This window comes from Schistocerca gregaria, chromosome 7 (assembly GCF_023897955.1).
Source record: "Schistocerca gregaria isolate iqSchGreg1 chromosome 7, iqSchGreg1.2, whole genome shotgun sequence".
NCBI lineage: Eukaryota > Metazoa > Arthropoda > Insecta > Orthoptera > Acrididae > Schistocerca > Schistocerca gregaria.
The window spans coordinates 437,878,512-437,893,387 of NC_064926.1; the positions used below are offsets into that span (position 1 = coordinate 437,878,512).

General features: G+C 42.1%; 1 long non-coding RNA gene across 1 annotated transcript in view; it reads left to right on the forward strand.

Annotated features, from left to right (window-relative positions):
* The window catches only part of LOC126282171 (uncharacterized), a 44,138-nt gene extending 29,540 nt beyond the window's left edge, over positions 1–14,598 (forward strand). The window contains exon 2 of the long non-coding RNA XR_007551342.1: positions 14,263–14,598. This is a non-coding gene — a long non-coding RNA (uncharacterized LOC126282171). The remainder of the gene's footprint in view (positions 1–14,262) is intronic.
* Positions 14,599–14,876: the final 278 nt, after the last annotated feature.

The window sequence follows — 14,876 nt, forward strand, 5'->3', positions numbered from 1 at the left end:
GGCAGCGACAACAGCAACCGTTGGGAAATTATTTCGAATGAAAAACAGCCCACAGTTGCACTAAATTCTGTTTATTTTAAACGTTGACCATGGTTTCTGCTATAATAATATAGCCTTCTTCAGATGTCACACTAATAAATGAAAAATGTCTAAGCCCAGCGGCTATTATTATAGCAAAAACCATGGCCAAGGTTTAAAATAAGCGGAATTTAGTGCAACTGTGGGCTGTTTTTCATTCGAGACGAGTCTGGATAAAGTATTTTAAAACGCAGCCCAGTGGAATAATGTTTTTCTTCTAAGTATAACTTGACTACCGGAGTTTGACTGTCGTACCAGGCTCTGCGAGCACAATGAGTCATCAGATTAAAAAATTGCATCATCAGATTAAAAGTTTGCATCACCAGCATCACGCGCCTTCACTTCATGAGGTACAGTGTACATGTTCGGAATTTAACGTTGGACATTGGTGAATAGTCTGGTGATCATGCACTTATAGCACCACAACTTCTCTTGGCGGTCAAATGCTACTACAGAGCGATGTGGTATACTGATAAGACAATGGACCACGAGCGGCAGTTCAAGTCCTCATCCAGCTATTCAGATACAAGTTCACCGTGATCTACCTAAATCGGTAAAAGCGTATGCAAGGATAGTTTTTTGAAAAGACACGGCTGACCCTCCTCACTGCGAACTAGAGCTCCACCATTAATGACCGTATCGTCAATTGACCTTTCAGACCTAATCTTCTTTCCGTCAACTATGTGTAAAAACATTATCCACTATGAGGATTCGAACCCTCTAGCGTAAGTCGAACGCTACGGCGTCTGTGTTCATTAGAAACTGGTTACGATGACGAAAGACCATACACTGAAAGCAGCAATAAGGGGACTGCCTTGTTAAGCGTTTTCGTAGTCTTATCACCATCACAGTTCGTGCTCACAAGGGGTACTAAATTCTTCACAAGGACGGACAATATCGTCACTCGAGATGATTGCATTTATTGTACGTATGTCTGGTAAGCAGAAGCGCTGAGTCGATAACTGATCGGGAATCTGACCCCAGACACCAAGACTCGCATCTAAAATGACGTAGACGAAGGCCATATGCAGAGTTTCATGTGGTATATGAGACACGAATGACGTCTTTTGAATGAGATTCTGAATGGTGCAATGAACAATGATAATGGCCTTCATCGTTCTCAGGTGTTGCCCGTTTGCAACACGCAGGCTTTCTGCATTGAGGATACGCAGTGCACACCTGCAGTGAAAGGCTGTCACGCATTCTAGCCAGCTTCAGCACCGTTCCCGGATGTTTCTCGTATTCCGTTGGGCGAATATTAAATACTCGCCTGTTTCCGCTAAGGATACATAACTTATAAGACAACACACCCAAGAGTTTTCTACAAGGTTTACCGGAAGACAGTTTAACAGATTCAAGCTTGAGAGCTGTCATTGCTGTCGGGTTGCTGCATATCACTTTCCTCTCCTTTTTGGTTCACTTATTGAACGTTCTTGCTTAACTGTATAAATGAAAATTTCTTTTGTTCTTTCCGATGGAAAGAAATATTCTGTCATTAATTATGTAGAAAATAAGTGATAAAGTTTTCAATAGTAGTAAGCTGAGTGCCATGTTACCAAGCAAAAAGTTGCTTTCTTCCTTCCAGTAACACGTAAATCTTTCAGGAACTTGGTTGCCTCTCAAATTACCCGTGGGATTAACCGTACAATGTTCTGGTCATTGTAGACAGCAATGTACACTTGCTCTTCCCACAACAATCAGTGCTTTTCGACCATATTGCGCCAATACCGCCTTTGAAATTTTGTTCTTTGTCCCGGGGGTTGCTCTCTCTCTCTCTCTCTCTCTCTCTCTCTCTCTCTCTCTCTCTCTCTCTCTCTCACACACACACACACACACACACACACACACACACACACACACACACACACACAGAGAGAGAGAGAGAGAGAGAGAGAGAGAGAGAGAGAGAGAGAGAGAGAGAGAATCGACTTCAATATAGATTACGACACTTTAGACATATTTTTTGCTCTGTGGCTAAGAAGTTGAGAAGCTGAATCTGTTTGTATAGTGCCACACATTAGTGGGTAACTATTGTCCATACTTCACTGCACCCTAGAGTAAATATGTTTTTTCTCGTTATCGCATAGGTGATTGGTTGATGTCTTCCTCCGCGCCGCAGTAGTACAGCAGTGATTCAGTCCGCAGTACGCGTCGAAAGTGATAGACGGCAAATCTTCAAATGGGACAAACCTATCTTTGACTTCTAGCGGCTCTATTCACCATCCCCCCCTCTCCCAACCTTGAAATCAGATGTGGTCAACTGAATTTTATTTACCCTGACGAGTTATATATTATCAAATACAGGACCAAAAAACACAATAAAGGCATTCTGTTAAATCTAATGCATCTCAGTCGCAATTCAGACAACAACGAAGAAAATAAAATACTGAAATTGAAAATTGCCTAATTTCGTCTCTTAATCAACTTAGCACGAAATTCTGCGCGATAACATGGTACAAACTTCAGTTGTTGCAACATTTTCAACCACGAATCTGAGAATTCGTGAGCTGTGATGACATCCGATTCGTTCCAAAAGATTCGCCCTATTTTTGCCGTGGTTTCATAATAGTTTTTGGACCTACGGAACAGTCGGTGCCTGAAGTCCACTTTTAACGTTGATGCGCTAGGTGAGTAATATTTCATTCAGTGGTTTTAGAATGTAATGAAATATGGTGAGGAATGTTCTTTCTCACCAACTACAAGTGCCTACATACAGGCGAGATTAATTTAGGTCAAGTTACACATGATAACCAGCATGTTGCACAGTCAAGGAAATATTTTGCAGCACTGCCGGAATGGCCAGTAAGAAGTTTCGGAGGGTAACAAACACTATGTAGACTATTCTCCATATGGTTATACGGTGATGAAGGTGGTAATAATCTTTATTACCCAACAGTTAAGCCGGGCCATATGATCTGTTGCAGTTTGCTTATCTAACGGCTGCCAGGGGCAACACAATTTTCATTTCAGTACTTCATAGAGCTGTTGTTGTGGTCTTCAGTCCTGAGACTGGTTTGGTGCAGCTCTCCATGCTACTCTATCCTGTGCAAGCTTCTTCATCTCCCAGTACCTACTGCAGCCTACATCCTTGTGCATCTGTTTATTGTATTCATCTCTTGGTCTCCCTCTACGATCTTTGCCCTCCATGCTGCCCTCCAATACTAAATTGGTGATCCCTTGATGCCTCAGAACATTTCCTACCAACCGATCCCTTCTTCTAGTCAAGTTGTACCACAAACTTCTCTTCTCCCCAATCCTATTCAATACCTCCTCATTAGTTATGTGATCTACCAATCTAATCTTCAGCATTCTTCTGTGGCACCACATTTCGAAAACTTCTATTCTCTTCTTGTCGAAACTATTTATCGTCCACGTTTCACTTCCATACATGGCTACACTACATACAAATGCTTTCAGAAATGAGTTTCTGACAATTTAATTTACACTGGATGTTAACAAATTTCTCTTCTTCAGAAACGCTTTCCTTACCACTGCCAGTCTACATTTTATATCCTCTGTACTTCGACCATCATCAGTTATTTTGCTCCCCTAATACCAGAACTCATCTACTACTTTAAGTATCTCATTTCCTAATCTAATTCTCTCATCACCTGATTTAATTCGACTACATTCCATTGCCCTCGTTTTGCTTTTGTTGAAGTTTATCTCATATCCTGCTTTCAAGACACTGTCCATTCCGTTTAACTGCTCTTCCAGGTCCATTGCTGTCACTGACAGAATTACAATGTCATCGGCAAATCTCAAAGTTTTTATTTCTTCTCCATGGATTTTAATTCCTGCTCAAAATTTATCTTTTGTTTCCTTCACTGCTTGCTCAATATACAGATTGAATAATATCGGGGAGAGGCTGCAACCATGTCTCACTCCCTTCCCAACCACAGCTTCCTTTTCATGTCCCCCCCTCTTATAACTGCCATCTGGTTTCTGTACAAATTGTAAATAGCCTTTTGCTCCCTGTATTTGACCCCTGCCACCTTCAGAATTTGAGAGAGTGTATTCCAGCCAACATTGTCAAAAGCTTTCTCTAAGTCTACAAATGCTAGAAACGTAGGTGAAACTTTCCTTAATCTAGCTTCTAAGATAAGTGGTAGGGTCAGTATTGCCTCACGTGTTCCGATATTTCTACGGAATCCAAACTGATCTTCCCAGAAGTCAGCTTCTATTAGTTTTTCCATTCGCCTGTAAAGAATTCGCGTTAGTATTTTGCAGCCGTCACTTATTAAACTGATAGTTCGGTAATTTTCACATCTGTCAACACCTGCTTTCTTTGGGATTGGAATTATTATCTTCTTCTTGAAGTCTGAGGGTATTTCTCCTGTCTCATACATCTTGCTCACCAGATGAATGTAGGGTCCCCCTGAATAGGTCAGGCGTGCACTACACGCCGGAAGCGGCTACGAGGGTAGCGGAGTACGTGTGGAGTGCACATGGGGTTTTTTTAGGTTAGAGAATTCCCTCCCTAGGCCCGACAAGACGCCTCCTGAGACGCGGCAAGGCAGGAGTAGGCAAAATGCAACAAGGAATAACAATATTAATGTGCTAATAGTAAACTGCAGGAGCGTCTATAGAAAGGTCCCAGAACTGCTCTCATTAATCAACGGTCACAACGCCCATATAGTACTAGGAACAGAAAGTTGGCTGAAACCACATGTAAACAGTAATGAAATCCTAAACTCTGATTGGAATGTATACCGCAGAGATAGGCTGGACAGTGAAGGGGGAGGCGTGTTTATAGCGATAAGAAGTGCAATAGTATCGAAGGAAATTGAGGGAGATTCGAATTGTGAAATGATTTGGGTGAAGGTCACGGTTAAAGCAGGCTCAGACATGGTAATTGGATGTCTCTATAGGCCCCCGGGCTCAGCAGCTGTTGTGGCTCAGCACCTGAAGAATAATTTGGAGAATATTTCGAGTAGATTTCCCCACCATGTTATAGTTCTGGGTGGAGATTTTAATTTGCCGGATATAGACTGGGAGACTCAAACGTTCATAACGGGTGGCAGGGACAAAGAATCCAGTGAAATATTTTTAAGTGCTTTATCTGAAAACTACCTTGAGCAGTTAAACAGAAAACCGACTCGTGGCGATAATATATTAGACCTTCTGGTGACAAACAGACCCGAACTATTTGAATCAGTTAATGCAGAACAGGGAATCAGCGATCATAAAGCGGTTACTGCGTCGATGATTTCAGCCGTAAATAGAAATATTAAAAAAGGTAGGAAGATTTTTCTGTTTAGCAAAAGTGACAAAAAGCAGATTACAGAGTACCTGACGGCTCAACACAAAAGTTTTGTCTCAAGTGCAGATAGTGTTGAGGATCAGTGGACAAAGTTCAAAACCATGGTACAATATGCGTTAGATGAGTATGTGCCAAGCAAGATCGTAAGAGATGGAAAAGAGCCACCGTGGTACAACAACCGAGTTAAAAAACTGCTGCGGAAGCAAAGGGAACTTCACAGCAAACATAAACATAGCCAAAGCCTTGCAGACAAACAAAAATTACGCGAAGCGAAATGTAGTGTGAGGAGGGCTATGCGAGAGGCTTTCAATGAATTCGAAAGTAAAGTTCTATGTACTGACTTGGCAGAAAATCCTAAGAAATTTTGGTCCTATGTCAAAGCGGTAGGTGGATCAAAACAAAATGTCCAGACACTCTGTGACCAAAATGGTACTGAAACAGAGGATGACAGACTAAAGGCCGAATTACTAAATGTCTTCTTCCAAAGCTGTTTCACAGAGGAAGACTGCACTGTGCTTCCTTCTCTAGATTGTCGCACAGTTGACAAAATGGTAGATATCGAAGTAGACGACAGAGGGATAGAGAAACAATTAAAATCGCTCAAAAGAGGAAAGGCCGCTGGTCCTGATGGGATACCAGTTCGATTTTACACAGAGTACGCGAAGGAACTTGCCCCCCTTCTTGCAGCGGTGTACCGTAGGTCTCTAGAAGAGCGAAGCGTTCCAAAGGATTGGAAAAGGGCACAGGTCATCCCCGTTCTCAAGAAGGGACGTCGAACAGATGTGCAGAACTATAGACCTATATCTCTAACGTCGATCAGTTGTAGAATTTTGGAACACGTATTATATTCGAGTATAATGTCTGTTCTGGAGACTAGAAATCTACTCTGTAGGAATCAGCATGGGTTTCGAAAAAGACGATCGTGTGAAACCCAGCTCGCGCTATTCGTCCACGAGACTCAGAGGGCCTTAGACACGGGTTCACAAGTGGATGCCGTGTTTCTTGACTTCCGCAAGGCGTTTGACACAGTTCCCCACAGTCGTTTAATGAACAAAGTAAGAGCATACGGACTATCAGATCAATTGTGTGATTGGATTGAGGAGTTCCTAGATAACAGAACGCAGCACGTCATTCTCAATGGAGAGAAGTCTTCCGAAGTAAGAGTGATTTCAGGTGTGCCGCAGGGGAGTGTCATAGGACCGTTGCTGTTCACAATATACATAAATGACCTGGTGGATGACATAGGAAGTTCACTGAGGCTTTTTGCAGATGATGCTGTGGTGTATCGAGAGGTTGCAACAATGGAAAATTGTACTGAAATGCAGGAGGATCTGCAGCGAATTGACGCATGGTGCACGGAATGGCAATTGAATCTCAATGTAGCGAAGTGTAATGTGATGCGAATACATAGAAAGATAGGTCCCTTATCATTTAGCTACAAAATAGCAGTTCAGCAACTGGAAGCAGTTAATTCCATAAATTATCTGGGAGTACGCATTAGGAGTGATTTAAAATGGAATGATCATATAAAGTTGATCGTCGGTAAAGCAGATGCCAGACTGAGATTCATTGGAAGAATCCTAAGGAAATGCAATCCGACAACAAAGGAAGTAGGTTACAGTACACTTGTTCGCCCAATGCTTGAATACTGCTCAGCAGTGTGGGATCCGCACCAGGTAGGGTTGATAGAAGAGATAGAGAAGATCCAACGGAGAGCAGCGCGCTTCGTTACAGGATCATTTAGTAATTGCGAAAGCGTTACGGAGATGATAGATAAACTCCAGTGGAAGACTCTGCAGGAGAGACACTCAGTAGCTCGGTACGGGCTTTTGTTAAAGTTTCGAGAACATACCTTCACCGAAGAGTCAAGCAGTATATTGCTCCCTCCTACGTATATCTCGCGAAGAGACCATGAGGATAAAATCAGAGAGATTAGAGCCCACACAGAAGCATACCGACAATCCTTCTTTCCACGTACAATACGAGACTGGAATAGAAGGGAGAACCGATAGAGGTACTCAGGGTACCCTCCGCCACACACCGTCAGGTGGCTTGCGGAGTACGGATGTAGATGTAGATGTAGATGTAGATGTAGTTTTGTCAGGGCCGGCTATATACTCCTTCCACCTTTCTGCTTTCCCTTCTTTGCTTAGCACTGGTTTTCCATCTAAGCTCTTGATATTCATACAACTGGTTCTCATTTCTCCAAAGGTCTCTTTCCTGTAGGCAATATCTATCTTACCCCTAGTGATATATGCCTATACACCTTACATTTGTCCTCTAGCCATCCCTGCCTAGCCATTTTGCACTTCCTGCAGATCTCATTTTTGAGACGTTTGTAGTCCTCTTTGCCTACTTCATTTACTGCACTTTTTTATTTTCTGTTACCTAAGGATTTGTACTAGCCCCCGTCTTTTTTACCAATTTGATCCTCTGCTGCCTTTACTATTTCATCTGTCAAAGCTAACCATTCTTCTTCTACTGTATTTCTTTCCCCCCTTCTTGCCAATCGTTCCCAAAACTCTCTACAATCTCTGGTTCTTTCCGTTTATCCAGATCCCACCTCCTTAAATTCCCATCTTTTCGCAGTTTCTTCAGTTTTAATCTACAGTTCACAGTCAATAGATTGTAGTGCACATCTTCCCCTGGAAATGTCTTACAATTTAAAACTTTGTTCCTAAAACTCTGTCTTACCTTTATACAATCTATCGGAAACCTTCCAGCACCTCCAGGCCTCTTCCACGAATACAACCTTCTTTCATGATTTTTAAACAAAGTGTTAGCTATGATTAAGTTATGCTCTGTGCAAAATTCTACCAGGAGGCTTCCTCTTTCATTCCTAAACTGATGATGGTCGAAGTAGAGAGGATATAAAATGTAAACTGGCAGTGGTAAGGAAAGCGTTTCTGAAGAAGAGAAATTTGTTAACGTCGAGTATAAATTTAAGTGTCAGAAAGTCATTTCTGAAAGCATTTGTATGTAGTGTAGCCATGTATGGAAGTGAAACGTGGACGATAACTAGTTTAGACAAGAAGAGAATAGAAGCTTTCGAAATATGGTGCTACAGGAGAATGCTGAAGATTAGATGGATAGATCACATAAATAATGAGGAGGTATTGAATATAATTGGGGAGAAGGAGAATTTGTCGCACAACTTTAATATAAGAAAGGATCGGTTGGTAGGGCATGTTCTGAGGCATCAAGGGCAGCGTGGAGGCTAAAAATCATATAGGGAGACCAAGAGATGAATACACTAAGCAAAGTCAGATGGATGTAGGTCGCAGTAGTTACTTGGAGATGAAGAAGCTCGCACAGGATAGAGTAGCATAAAGGGCTGCCTGAAACCAGTCTCTAGATTGAAGACCACAACCACAACAACAACAATGACAACTGTATTTCCGGTATTCAGCATCAGCCACCAAGTTGTTTCTACTTTTCACTATTAACTGTGTTCGCAACACATTTTGCAGACAGCATGCACCTCTACTGGTGAATGTACCTGCGAAAATTATACAATTGTATGACCCATAACTCATGAGACTGACATTTTACGCGAAGTTTTACAGATTTCAATTTTTAAAGACTAGGGGGTTGGGGGTTTACTGGTAATACAGATTTTGGAAGATAACATTTATGCCTAGACATGTTGCTAACGTATCTGCCAGTCAAAACAGTGTTGGAATTGTGAGAGCGAAGGATCGGTATAAGGGTGGCCGAAAGACGACAACGTAACTTCCAAGCTAAGAACCGGCAGCAGCGTTCTGATACGTAAGTATGGGCTGGACAAGGCACATGAGTCAAGAAAAACAATGAAAAGGGTTGCGACATATCATTGCAGGAATGGAGACAGACTGTTAGAATTTTGATCCTAGTGATTTCCTAGTAGTTAGAGACACAGCTGGGAAAATGTGGGTCAAGAAATCGGCCGCGTACCTTTCGAAGGAAATTAGCGCGGTCACGTGGGACCTGAATGCTGTTTCTCCGCTGTCTAAACCGCTTGAGACATTGCTTGATGTTTCTGTACAGAGTAAAAAAAAAATGGTTTCAAAAATGAGAGCATTCAGAAAACAATATAGCAAATAATTAGGCGAAGATCCTCGAATTTTTCCTGTACGTGTTAATTAGAAATTATAGGTGTATTGTTATTCAGACCGACAAAGAGGCATTTCTAAGGTACGGTTGGATGTGGGGCTGTGTTGTAAAGTAGCGGCGAGAAATAGGCATGTGACGAAGCTAGAGGCAGTCCGATCGAGTGCACGGGGTCATGCTCCTGTCCCGTAACTATAGAGATAAGAACACGGAAGACGCCAGTGGACATTGCCTCCTCCACAAACTGCGCTCCTTAGTTGTCACCAGAGATTCCGCGCCTCTCAAGAGCGACGATAAAGTAGACTTGGTGAGTGAACGCTGTCACTTGTAACACTCAGTTCGGATATCACCGGGCCGTTGTCAGAGAGGAATCCGAAAGAGTGTAACAGATAGGGCGGGTTAAGGAAGTGATATGGGGAGGCGGAAGTCGTTTGTCGGTACGAGTCCGTAGGCCCCTGCTCATTTTAGGCCCGTCATGCAGCGCGGAGTCACAGACGATAGTCCGCGCCTGCCAACGCAGTTATGGTGATTAGTTTTCAGGGACAGGAATTCCTACTGCTGCGGTTCCGCATGTTTCTCGGTGCCGGCTTTAAGCTCCTCCCTTCGTTTCCCCCCTCTCTTCCGAGGAGAAGTAATTTTAGACACATGGTTACATTAAGATATTTACTGAACGTTGAGACCAAGACTTATTCGCGGCAATGTGCAATAAAGAACAGTGAAGTAGTAAATTGTCCACAGTGTTTACATTTCGTTGCAGCTCTAGCGAGAGCTACGATAAAGTTCTTCTGACACACTCGATACATTCGCTGCAGCGGAAGGCATCAGAGGTTGAATGACTTGGAAAGTGCAGTGACTTCGTCGCCGCCCATGTAAGTTCTCGAATCGGTCATCGACATTCTTTCCAGTGGAAACTTTCTCATTATTCAATAATCCGAATATCTATGCTATTATCAAATGTATGACTGCAGGCGTCCGATCAATAAAATGAAATAATCTTATGTGTAATTGATACGCGAACCTTGGGACTGAACACATGACGTCTAAAGGCATCGTGATATCTTTTTATAGGGTACAGTGGGACTATTCCGTTCATTTCATCCGTAAGCTCTATGTAATATGACATGAAATATTAAATATGGCATCTTAATTGTGCATACATTCAAGTATGTCAAAGGTCGAAATTCCTTTACGCGAAAAAAATATTTAACATCTGAAGAAGGCAGAAATCACAATAATGTAAAAACGATGGGGCTATTCCATCTAATCAAGCGGCTATTCTGCCCAATATATTTCAGAGTCAAAATCACAAGCATTTACCACAAGCAAATCCTGACCCTGAATAAGGAAAAGTGTCAGGTTATTCACTTGAGTACGAAAAGAAATCAGCTAAATTTCGATTACGCGATAACTCACACAAATCTGAAGGCTGTAAATTCAACTAAATACTTAGCAATTACAATTACAAATATATAATATTGTGGATAGAGCAAACTAATGACTGCGATTCATTGGCAGAACACTTAGAAGGTGCAACAGGCTACTAAAGAGACTGCTTACAGCACGCTTGTCCGCCCTATTCTGGAGTATTGTTGTGCGGTGTGGGATCCGCATCAGGTAGGACTGACGGATAACATCGAAAAAGTACAAAGAAGGGCATCTCGTTTCGTACTATCGCGAAATAGGGAGATAGTGTCACAGACATGATACGTGAATTGGAGTGGCAATCATTAAAACGAAGGCGTTTTTCGTTGCGACGGGATCTACTCTTGAAATTTCAATCTCCAGTTTTCTCCTCCGATTGCGAAAACATTCTGTTGCCAGCCACCTACATAGGAAGAAATGATCATCACGATAAAATAAGAGAAATCTGAGCTCGCACAGAAAAATTTAAGTGCTCGTTTTTCCCGCGTGCCGTTCGAGAGTGGAATGGTAGAGAGAAGCTTGAAGGCGGTTCATTGAACCCTCTGCCAGACACTTTATTGTGAATGTCAGAGTAATCACGTAGATGTAGATTTTTCGTCCTTCTTGCACCGACACAAACTTCGTAAAAACATTTAGCACATTGCTGGAACTTCATCAAGAAGTATCTGCCTATAATGCTTGTTACTGCTTGTTCGTATCTTTCTCGGACCATTGAGTACTTAGCTTTTCCTTTTTGAATGTGCAGATCATTTGAAAAGTAACCCAAGAAAACATGTTCTCTAGAATTTCGCAGGAAAACATCAATTAAACTAATAATTTGACCGAGCGCAAATAGCCCCACATGTATGGGGCGAAATAACCCCATGTGCAGACATTTCGAAAGACATGGCAAATCAGACCTTTGTGGAAAAAGCCAGCAATATTCGTTGATGCACACAATGCATAACCTGTGTTTTTATACATGTGACACGAAAATTTGAAAATTTCACATTGTTTTGCATGGTAGATATTAATTCGTTAAGTTATATTCTGTAACTATGGTAATAATCAATCATAATTCTCTTACCTCTACAGTTTATTCTCCTGCCCTGCAATAATGTAATACAAAACATCCATACTACAGCGGCATACGGCGACAGGGAGATACTGACAGACACTGAAGCCAAAACGATCTTAGCTCTGTGAGAAACTGCCACACTGTTCCAAAATTTGTTATTTGAGGCGGATTGGCACCGTGAGCGAAATGATGAAGAAAGACGGACGCCATCTAGATCTGTTTCATGTTTATTTGCCTACTTGTCGCGTCCAGGTACTTCACTTTTAAAGACCTGCTGCCTAATATTTTAAAAACAGGTTATACATTTTATAATTTTACATGTAATAATACATTGTACGACACTATTAGCAAATATTGTTCCCAGCAATAGAAATCAGAGTAGTAAATGTAAGGTTCAAAGGAAATTAGATTGATTGAAGGAAATGGAGGGTGAAAAATAATACATTGGTAATTGAGAAGAAAATGATAAAAATACAGGAAAGGTGTTAACTACAGATTTTCTTTCACTGTTAAAATGGATAGCAACCCGCGTTAGTACGCCGCTACCGCGATTCGAGGAGATGCTCCGACCCCGGATCGAATCCTCCCGGCGTATTAACTAGGTGTGATGTGCCGCCCAGCCTGGATGTGATTTTTAGGCGGTTTTGCACATCCGACTAAGTGAATATCGGCCTGGCACCCACGCCCACCTCAGTTAACACGGTCGCTGCACACGTCCCGCCTCAATTACACGATTCTCAAAGAAAAAGTGTAGGATGTTCTTCACACACATGTTTACTATTGTTATACATACTCGCCACCCCGTTCACTGCATGCGGTGAGCCGTGGCCCAAGTTTCTGTGCACTCTCCTCGAAGAACTCTCGCGCCAGCTGCTTCCCCCACTTCAAAACCCTTTTCTACACCTGTTGTCGTTTGAAAATTTAAGAGACATACAGGGCGGTTGGGGGGGGGGGGGAGGAGGGGGGTTCAAAGCATCACAAGTCCAACAGCGATTTCTTCGCTGGGGCAATGTGATTACGGTAGTTGTCGTGCAACAAGCACACTCCTGAGACTCTTCAAGTTTTCCCGGCGGATGTGTTGTAAATAGTCTTCATAGCGGCAAACCCGTGAAGACTATTTACAAGCACATTCCTCTCGCCAACATTCCCCACTTTCTGTTTTAAATGCTCCTTTTACGTTCTCTTAGGGTCTCACAATATCGTTTTATGTTGATGTCCTCCTGCTGAGGTAGAAACACTACCAGTATTTTGCCGAATAGTGCATTTGAATTTTTTGGCAGATGGAGACTTGCTGTGACGATTGTCTTTTTGTCTCAGACTGGTAATGAGCTACTTAGTTTCTTCTCCATATACAACAGAGCTCAGAAAATCCACACCTCCCAATTCAAGTCGCTCAAGAAACTCGCGATCGCTATTGATCCGACTTTTCTTGTGCTACTTCAGATGGTTCAAATGGCTCTGAGCACCATGGGACTTAATTTCTGAGGTCATCATTCCCCTAGAACTTGGAACTACTTAAACCTAACTAACCTAAGGACATCACACGCAGCCATGCCCGAGGCAGGATTCGAACCTGCGACCGTAGCGACCGCGCGGTTCCAGACTGTAGCGCCTAGAACCGCTCGGCCACTCCGGCCGGCTCTTGTGCTACTGTCAGCTATTTTGCGTTCCATCTTGCGTAAAGTTTCCGGAACCCCAAGGTTTTTGTGAGTGTCTCATACAAGAGAGTTCTGGAGAGTTGTGGAAACACCGCAGAAATTTTGTCCACTATCAGAAGACGGTCTTCATGAACAGTATCCTCGAGTTTTTGGCACAACTCATCAGTCAAAATGGAAGACCTCCCACTCATCTGTCTTCATGAACATTTGTTCTGCCTCCACTTAATTCCCTGCACCACTTAAAGACACTTGTGTAAGTAATCTGTTTGTACGTTGGCAGCACTATAGACTGTGTTAATATCCCTCTATGCACTCTGCGCCCTCGGCAAGAGATTCTGTGGTTGGACGGACTAGCAGTTAGCGAGTGTATAGGGAAGTGTATGTACATGTTTTTCTTAAAGGAGACTCTGTGTTGAAAGGACACGCAATGTAAAGTGAGATGAAATTTCTTATAAGAAAACAAGTAAGAAAAGGTATGATAATGGATGTATGATTGGTAGTGTTTGGGTAGTTGAATTATTGACAACTATATAATTTTTGAACCTGGATGTCACATGAATGCGGTAAAATTTTCTTAAATACATTGTTTGCTCTTCAACAAAATATTGCATTTGCTAACCACACGCCTCCTAGTAGTTAAGAGTTCATAGTACTTAGAATCTTTTTATTTAACTGGCTGTTGTTGCTTCTTGCAGGAACTGCTGTAGTTCGTGTTGTGAAGATTTTCTGTGTGGCAAGAGACTTAAGAAAAAGAATGGGGTTTCCACTATTTAGATTCGTGACTGAAATGAGTTTTGGCAATTAACAGAGCTGGAAGTAGTTACAGTAGTTTGGATCTGTATTATTGATAGGATTTCTTGCAATTCAGGGACATTTTTTGTGTTAATTGTTGGAAGTCATGTAGTCAATGTATAGCAGTTAGATTGCGTTGGGCTTCTATATTGTGGGTAGTAAATTAATAGGTTATGTTTGAGTTGCCTTTGTCAGTGAAAATTCTCTTGGTGAGTGTTTAATAAAAGAAAATAATTGAATACTTCGTTTCACTTGTTATGTTCATAATACCTTTGCCATATAACGTTCTGAATCCTAAAAAAGTTCGGAAGTTGTTATTCCTACCGCGAGTAGGAAGTGGATCACAGCACGTGGCTCGCACTTCGCACGATTCCTTACCGACACCTTTCACGCAGCTGGACTCTACAACGTGAGTTTAAGTACTAACGTGCGATGCTCTCTCTGTTCAGGGTATTCCCCTATACGGCTCAGTGTTCCCAATACTATAAACAAAACAAAAATACAAACAAAAAAACTG